The sequence below is a fragment of the Ochotona curzoniae genome, unplaced genomic scaffold, assembly GCF_017591425.1.
Source record: "Ochotona curzoniae isolate NIBS_2020 unplaced genomic scaffold, NIBS_Ocur_1.0 contig_883, whole genome shotgun sequence".
Lineage (NCBI taxonomy): Eukaryota > Metazoa > Chordata > Mammalia > Lagomorpha > Ochotonidae > Ochotona > Ochotona curzoniae.
This window is the reverse complement of record NW_024466599.1, coordinates 54,447,446-54,456,224: the sequence shown is the minus strand read 5'-3', so window position 1 is coordinate 54,456,224 and position 8,779 is coordinate 54,447,446. Positions and strand designations below refer to the sequence as shown.

General features: G+C 49.3%; 1 pseudogene; it reads right to left on the bottom strand.

Annotated features, from left to right (window-relative positions):
- Positions 1-5,852: 5,852 nt before the first annotated feature.
- LOC121164980 lies at positions 5,853-8,779 on the bottom strand (annotated as a pseudogene).

Genomic DNA, 8,779 nt, shown 5'->3' with positions numbered 1-8,779 from the left:
GCAATGCCTAGGAGGAAAGAGAGGAGGAGGAAACCAAAGAAGGACAAAAGTGGATCGAGGGCAAAAGTGGATCCCTCCCCATTATCAACCTCTTTTATAAGTTAGGGGATGGTGATGCCTTCATTGAATAAACAAACTGGATGGGATCTTGGCATGTGTGAAGCTATCTAGGATTTTCATGGGGTCCTCAGGTGGTGGAGTCCGACTGCCACATGATCATCGTGGCCTCCTGGTCTCAGGTGAGAGACAGGTGCAAGCCGGGAAGGGGAGCGTTATCAAGTGGGTAGATGAAAGGGTAAAGCCACAGTGCAGGACTGGCAAAACTTCAGCTCACCTGATCCTGTCTAACTCCCTGCCCCGCCCCCGGGGGAAGAGAGTTCGTCTCTCAGTTGCAGTGAGCTCTGAGAGCGGAGGAGAGCGACACTCATTCAAAGCGGTCTCTCATTTGAAACAAGACGTCAAGTCTGCGCTCTGGTTGAGGCAGCCCCCTGCCCAGAGCAGGCCATCTGCAGTGCCCTCTCGGTCTGCAGGAGGCTCAGTCCTGGAGAGGGTTTGGGAAGGACTCCACCTGGACTACCAGTCCCTGGTTTGAGTTACAAGTTCCACCCCATCATTTTCTCCTCTCTTCTGGAAACATTCTCAGAAGGTTGCCCCCACTACCTGTTTCCCTCTCATCCCCTGCTCGTGCCTCCCTGGGCCAAGGTCAAGCTGTGTACTGGTACAGCGTGGCTTCGCCTGGTTCTTAACTTCACTGAGGATGTAGCTGTTCATCCTGATGCAGAATAAAATCAGAAACTCTTAGAGCCAGGAGGCGCCCAAGATGTCAGAACCTCATGTCCCTATCCCACTCCGTCTACCCTTCTGAGATGAGAATCTGAAGCCAGAGGAGGGGCTGGGGAACACATGTGGTTTCTCACTCCGGCAGTCCCCATCACTGCTCCGCTCTTCACAGACACCAACGCGGCCAGCAAAGGAACCTGCTCTGGGGGGGAGGGAGGGGCCAGCTGGGCAGGCAAGCTGAGCAGAGCCTGGGCTTTGGCACAGCAGCAGGACAAGCTCAAATCCCAGCTGCACAACCTGAGATGCATTATGTAACTTCCTTCCCTTGGCCTCAAGTTCACCCTCTGAGAGTGACAAGTGCATCTCCCCACAAGACACTGCATTGAAGGTTCTTAGCACAGCATTAAGGCACGCGTTCTTAATGAGCACATGGTGAATAGATTGCTTGGGAGATGATAGATTGTGTTGCTAGGATTATCCACGACAGCCTTTTAACCCCGGAACTCTGGGCACTAAGTCAGCTGCAAGGGCTAAAGCAATCTGGGGAGCAAAGGAAAAGCCCCTAAGTCTCCCCCTCCACCCCACCATGGAGACCCCGTCCCTGTCCCAAAGCCAGGAGGGAGAGTCAGACACCATAGCTGTGCTTCAGTCAGCCACAGGCCCAGCAAGGGGCCCCATGGCATTCCTGCTGAGCTTCTACAAGGGGTGGCCAGTTCATTCCTGGAACGTCCAAGGAAAACAAACTGGTTATTCTGAGTGAAATTACAGGCTGGTTGCTGCGGGCTGGGTCTGCCTTAAATTAAACACAGCATTCCTGGAATTCTTTTCATCTCCTTGCCTCTGTGGCTGTGTGGAGACATCACCTCATCTCACCTTCCCATTCTGGGCTCAGGAAAGCTGGGAAGCCGGTAGGGTGTGGGCTCGGGAGGGAAAGTGAGCAGGTCCTCCTGGCTGGGCCTCCCCCGGGGGCTGGGAAGTTGTAAAAAGGTGTGTAGTCAGCCCTGCCCCTGATCTTCAGCTAGGGCAAATACTGCATATTCTAGTACACTGCTTTCCAGTAAAAAGAACTAGATCTTTTTTTAAAAAAAAAAAGATTTATTTATTTATTTATTGGAAAGTCAGATATACAGAGAGGAAGATCCTCCGTCCGATGTGAGTGCAATGGCCGATGCTATGCCGATCCGAAGTTTCCCACACGGGCGCAGGGTCCCAAAGCTTTGGGCCGTCCTTGTCCGCCCTTCCAGGCCACAGGCAGGGAGCTGGATGGGAAGTGGAGCTGCTGGGACCAGAACCGGTGCCCATATGGGATCCCGGGCGCATTCAAGGCGAGGACTTTAGCTGCTAGGCCATGCCACCAGGCCCAAGAACTAGATCTTAAAAGAAGAAGATATATTCAAAACAGAGAAGATAATCTCTCAATTCTGAATATTCTACTAAAATAACAAAAATTCTGCTAAAAATGAAAATATAAAATTAAAGACCAAAAGATGGTATGATACATAAGGAAAAAATAATTCTTTTGTAAGATAAAAAAGCAAAATTGCTTGTAAGAAAAAAATTTTTTAAATAATACATGGAAGGACTTTTTTTTTTGCAAGACACTCTATTTTCTTGGGCACATGAAGGAGTCAGCATCATAGGGCTGGCACAGCAGGTAAATCCATCCCCCGCAATGTTGGCATCCCATATGAGTACCAATTTGAGTTCCTGCTGCTCTACTTTCTATCCAACTTCCTGTTAATGCACCTGGGAAAGCTGTAGAAAATGGCTCAAGTGCTTGGATCCCTGCCGTCCACCTGGGAGATCACCTCGAGTTCCAAACTCCTGGCTTCGGCCTGGCCCAGCCCCGAGCCTTCTGAGGACTGACCCAGCAGATGGAAGGTCACGCTCTGTCCTTCCTTTCTCTGGAACTCTGCTTTTCAAATAAGGGTGTTTTTTTTAATTATGTTTTTCAAAGTTAGCATCATACAAATAATAAACAGAGACCATTTTTAAATTTCTGTCTTCCATGCATTTTTCAGTTCCAAATTCATTGGATTGGTCACCAGAGTGTTCAGCTGCTCCTTTCTCTTTTCCCCTTGGCTCCTGCACATCCTACATTTTCAGCTTGGACTGTGACAACAGCTGATGAATACCTTGTATCTGAACTTTCTTGTGCAGTCTGTTCCCCAGCCCTGTTTCAAATTTGTCTTGACCCAGGCGTCTGAGACTCCAGCCCCAAATCAAAGCATTCCATGGCTTTCTGTTGAAATGTCTGAACACTTTATTCTGACCTTCAAGTGTGACTCAAGCTTCTGGCCTACCCTGATTCCAGACATATCCCAGGGACATATTAAATCCCTCCTTGACATCACAGTCCCTGCTCCTCCATCTTTGTCTCTCAATGTAGAGTCTTCCCTGCCCACCCCACTGGGGCTGACTCTGCCCATGGAATCTCCGCCATTCTGAGTGTTAGTTATTTAAAAAATTGGAGTTCTAGTTCATATGGTATTACGATATTATACGCGCAGCTAATTCCCGCAACCTGGTTCTTTACTGTGAGCTGAAAACACCAGATGCAACGAGGTATCTTAGGAGGTTTATTCCAGCGGGGCAGGAATGAGGTGGAGGCGGTGGAGAGGAAAAGGGGAAGGGGAAGAGGGGAATGGAGGCCGGAAGGAGAAGAGAGAGAGGAAGAGACAGAGCCAGACCTGGGGGCCTTTTTGTCTGCAAGGTGTGGGGGGGGGGGCGGAGATTGAGAGGGACTGAGGGTAGGCCACAGGGGATTGGTGCTTGCAGGTGAATGTCTAGGGATGATTGGTGAGTGGGCAGGGTTGGGGAAGGGGCTGGAAGATTGGGGGTGGGATTCTCAGGTGGAATGCTGGGTTACATCTGGTTGGTGGATAGCTGGACTGGCACGAATTTTATGAGCTGTGAGAAAGAAATGATGCCGGGTCCAGGATGGGTTATTTGAATAACTCCTTGCACTGAGGATGGAGAACATGGAAAGGAAGAAGGAAGTGCTGATGGAAGAGACGAATTCACACGCCAGCCCACACACCTGTGCTGGCCCACTGGGCCACCTTGTGCAGGAGCTGAGGGAGACCCTGCAGCTCTGGGAGTGCCATCTCCTCTTCAGGCCTCACCCTTGTCTGATTTTGTTCTCTGATTTCATCACATGATGATGGTGATAGTGGCCTCCTTCCTTACAGACAAGTCTGGGGCCCCAGGTTACTTCACTTGAAACCTGTATCCAATGGCTCAGCTGGCTGATCCTCTACCTCCAAGTGTTGGGATCCCATTTGGGCAACAGTTCATGTCCCAGCTGCTCCACTTCCCTTCCAGCTCCCTGCTTGTGGCCTGGGAAAGCAGTCCAGGATGGCCCAAAGCCTTGGGACCCTGTACCCATGTGGCAGACCCAGAAGAAGCTCCTGGCTCCTGGACTAGGGGAAACTCTACTCAGAACATTGGTGTCTTCAGAGAAAAGGAGGGTGACAGAGCCCAGAGGATGATCAGAAAAGGCTGTTCCTATCAGAGCATGGGGCTGAGACTGGTAACAACCTATGTCTGTAACATCAGACACAGCCAACTCATGCTGAGTTGAGTCTAGAAGGTAAACTTGCAGCACAGAAAACTCCGGGGCTTTCCTTCACATCACAAGGGCATCACTGCAGTGGGGACACAACTGCATCATGTGGAATAGAACTAATTTTCCACCAAGTCATAGCATGATGGCAATATAACAGGGTCAATTCTACACCCTGCCTGTGTCTGAGCCTGGTCACTGGCAACAGAACGAGGTCCTTTGGAATGAGTCAGCCACTAGGGAATTCTTGGACAAATAGGATGAGCGCAAAGTACACAGGGAGCGTATCTATGGTGGTGCTTCAGTCATTAGCAGAAAAGGTGTATTAGTGAAAAAAAAAACTATGCATGAATTTCAAACTATTTTTTCTCACTGAAACAAACTTATTTCCCATGTGTCTATCAACTTTTTGAAGTTGTTTGCATAGTCAAATGGGTACTCAGGCAACTAACAGGGAAAATCCAAGATACTTAGCTCAGACTTGCAAAGTGAATCACAGAGACTACATGAAAAAACAGATTTCCTAAGATCAGCCAACATTTAAAACCTATGGGGTTGGGCCCGCCACAATAGCGTAGTGATTAAAGTCCTTGCCTTGCACGTGCCGGGATCCCATATGGTCATTGGTTCTAATCCCAGCGGCCCTGCTTCCCGTCCAGTTCCCTGCTTGTGTCCTGGGAAAGCAGTCAAGGATGGCCCAAAGCCTTGGCACCCTGCATCCTGGCTCCTGACTTTGGATCGGTTCAGCTCTGGCCATTGCAACTACTTGGGGAGTGAACTATGGACGGAAGATCTTTTTCTCCTTCTCCTCTCCTTCACTCTGTAAATCTGACTTTCCAATAAAAACAAATAAATCTTTTTTTTTTTAAAAGAATACTTTTGATTGTTAGTATGAGCAAACTCAATAGCGAGGCATACTGAGAGAGATGTTTAATGATGTCACATACAAAAGTCAAGGCTGGTGGCTAGCACAATGGCTCACTGTCTAATCTTCCCATATGGGCATTATTTCATGTCCTAGCTGCTCCACATTCCACCCAGCTCCCCGGTTATGGCTTGGGAAAGCAGGGGGGCCGACCCAAGTCCCTGGGACTCTGTTCCCATGTGGGAGACCCAGAAGAAGTACCTGACTCCTGGCTTCAGACAGGCTCACCTCTGGCCACTTGAGGAATGAAAGAGTAGAATAGAAGATCTTTTTGTCTCTTCTCTTTCTAAATCTGCCTTTCCAATAAAAAAAAATAGATAAATCTTTTTTTTTTGTTTTTACCAAATGACCAAAATTTGGTATTGGACTAATTCTATTTCATGCATAAGCATGACAGTCTCCCTTGTTCATCAGACTTCGGCAATAAAAAAACAAGCAGCCTTATACAAAACAGTGAAAACGCTGGCAACGAAGGTAGTCTACAGACTGACTGTAGGATAAATACGTATATTTTAAAAGGCCTCTCTCCCTTTGGCCAATCAATTCTCAGTTCAGATCATTAAATACAGATAAGCTTTCAAGTCACTTCCTTACTTCTCCAAGACCATCGATGCTGTCATTATCCACCTCGGGCCATTTCTCCTGGAGGATGTCTATGATGTCATCGGTGAAGTCCCCCTGAATCATAATCTCATCCTTCCCCATGACAGGCGCCACAGGAGAATTTCTGCGCAAAAAACCTTTGTGCTTCTTCAAGATCAATTTCGAAAGTTGCAAGACCACACACTCTCGTCACTTATTTCTTCTTTGCTCTGGGAATTTTAACTATTGTCACCTTTTGTGGTACTGTCTTCTTTTGTTTTATTTGACTTCGTCCACCTCTTCCACTTTTTCTTCTCCTCTTCCTCCCCTGTGGTTCCTTGACCCTCAGTGATTCCAGCTTCTTGTTTGGGTGAATTTTCTACGGTGAGCTTTGCGAATTCATTTGGAAAATTCTTCTCCAACCACTGTCTACATTTGGCCACATCAGGCATATACTCACAGTACTCTGTTGGTAATGACTCCACAGTACAGGACTCGCAGCGGGTAATTGCCATCCAGCCTGGCATTGTTTCTGGGGTCTCCTCGGCAGCAGCACCTCCGGACTCAGAAATGTCCAAAGCCTTTGCCCAAGCCCAGGGGTCCCCAGCCGCCTTTGTTCCCCACTGCTACCGCCAGCTCCAGCGACACGTGCGGCTCCTCTCCGCCGGCCAGGACTGCCTCGAGCGCCTGGCTGCCAACGCCAAAATAGATAAATCTTTTTTTTTTTTTAAAAGATTTATTTTATTTTTATTGGAAAGGCAGATATACAGAGAGGAGAGCCAGAGAGGAAGATCTTCCGTCCGATGATTCACTCCCCAAGTGAGCGCAACGGCCAATGCTATACCTATCCGAAGCCAGGATCCAGGAACCTCTTCCAGGTCTCCCACACAGATGCAGGGTCCCAAGGCTTTGGGCTGTCCTCGAGTGCTTTCCCATGCCACAAGGAGGGAGCTGGGTGGGAAGCGGGGCTGCCGGGATTAGAACCGGCGCTCATATGGCATCCCGGACGTGCAAGGCGAGGACCTTAACCACTTGCGCCACCGCACCGGGCCCAAAACAGATAAATCTTAAAAAATCCTAAACAAATAAGTAATTACCGAGGCTGGTTCATCAGTTGATTGGAACAGAAAATTATGAGTCACATATTCTTGAATTCAGCCCTGGCTAGTTTGATTGAAGTTTAATTCAAGTTCAAGTCTACAAGCCTCAGTCCATAGTTAATGAAGAATCTCAACAGGATGGGAGTCTATTGACCCAGGTGCCTCAGGAAAACAAGCCCTTGGGTCAACTTGTTGATAAGGCAAGCAAAGATTTGCATGTCTATTATCACACACTGTAAGCTAAAACCATTTCCCCCCCAGTTTTGATCACAAAATTCAGTTCTAAATCTGTTCACTAGGAAGGGTAAAGGGTTTTGCTAAAGTTGTGAAAGCGCTCATGTTTTTAAGGATCCTTGAGTTACAATAATGCATCATTGTAGTCCCGTTCATCAGGTAGCATGTTGCAGCAAGCAAATGGTTGCAAATTATGGTTGACACAGCTATTTGTTCTCTTCCACCAGTTGAGATGATAGCTCATCGGCCTCTCATTCAAACAACTTACAGAAGACTGTGCAGTTGCTCTCAGATGTAAGAACACGGTAAGTCGCACGGTCCTGATAAAATGTCAGCATGATGATGACATATTAACTTCAAAGTACTGGCTACAACATCCATGCCAGGGCCCTTGACTGGGGACCATCTGCTGACCTCTGACCTCCTTGCTGGCCACAAGATGGCCCCCAGCTCTGAACCCAGTAGGAATGGGAGGAAAAAGAAGACCTTCCCCCTGCATTGCTGAAGGATGTCTTTTCCCAGCAGCTGCTTAGAGGTCATTCAGGAGCAAAGGGGCTGGGTTTGCTGGGATCAGCTTAGGCCAATTTTGGATGGGCAATTTGCAGCCTGCTTGAAAGAGGGCTTTTGTTAGGCAGGGGGTAGGTAGTCAAAAGGACTCCCTAGCACAGGATTAAGAGATTTCAGAAAGCTCCTTTGCCTTCATCCCCTGGCAGGCTGCACAGCCCTGGTCCCTCTTCCGGGAGCCCACGATCAGCAGAGAACAACAAACAAAAAACACACACAACTTTGACAGCAATTGATACTAAGCAACCACGTTGGGGAGTTAAGACTTGAGGAGGTTGGGTGGTCCCGGGGACCATCTTGTGGGTTGACCTTGTCAGGGAACTGGCTTTGCCTCACAGTGCCACCCCCAACCTTCCTTCAGCTTTGGAAAACTCCATGGAAGCCAGGTGCTGGTTGAGCAGTGGGCTCTGCTCCTCTCCCAGCAGTGACCATACGAGACACTGCTCATGAGTGAGAAGACAAAGGCCCTTGTGGACTACTTTCTGGAAGGCCTTGTTCCCTGATCCAGATGGCAGGAGCCAGAGGGCTCAGTGGTGGGCCCCAGAGGGCAGGTGGTGGGTCCCAGAGGGCAGATGCTGGGCCTGGCTGCCCTGGCCAGTGTGGCCATGATGATCTGCTCCTGCTTGGGTTTCTGGGTCCTGACCCCTGCTACACTCTCTACTTCAGGCCCACAGGAGAATTCCCTGCCCTCAATGCACCTGTAGACTGCTACCTGCTCACCTGCCCTCTTACCTGGAGGGCCTAGCCCTGATGCCCCAACCATGCAGGCCCAGCTCCCTGTCACTCTGCTGCGCCCCATCTCCACCCTGTCACTCCCAAGGATGGCTGTGCTACGAACTTGCGCACTCCAGCCCCCAAGAACACAGCTCACAGTGCAGGGCTGGGCACTCCAGGGGGAAAGGTAGCAGCAGGTCAGGGTAGGAGAGGGCAGGGGCAAGATGTCCACACAGGGCTTAGCCCCATGGCCACTGACTGCTGAGGTGGGTAGCGTGCCTGAGCCTGGGAGTCGGGAGTGACCAGCCCCGACAT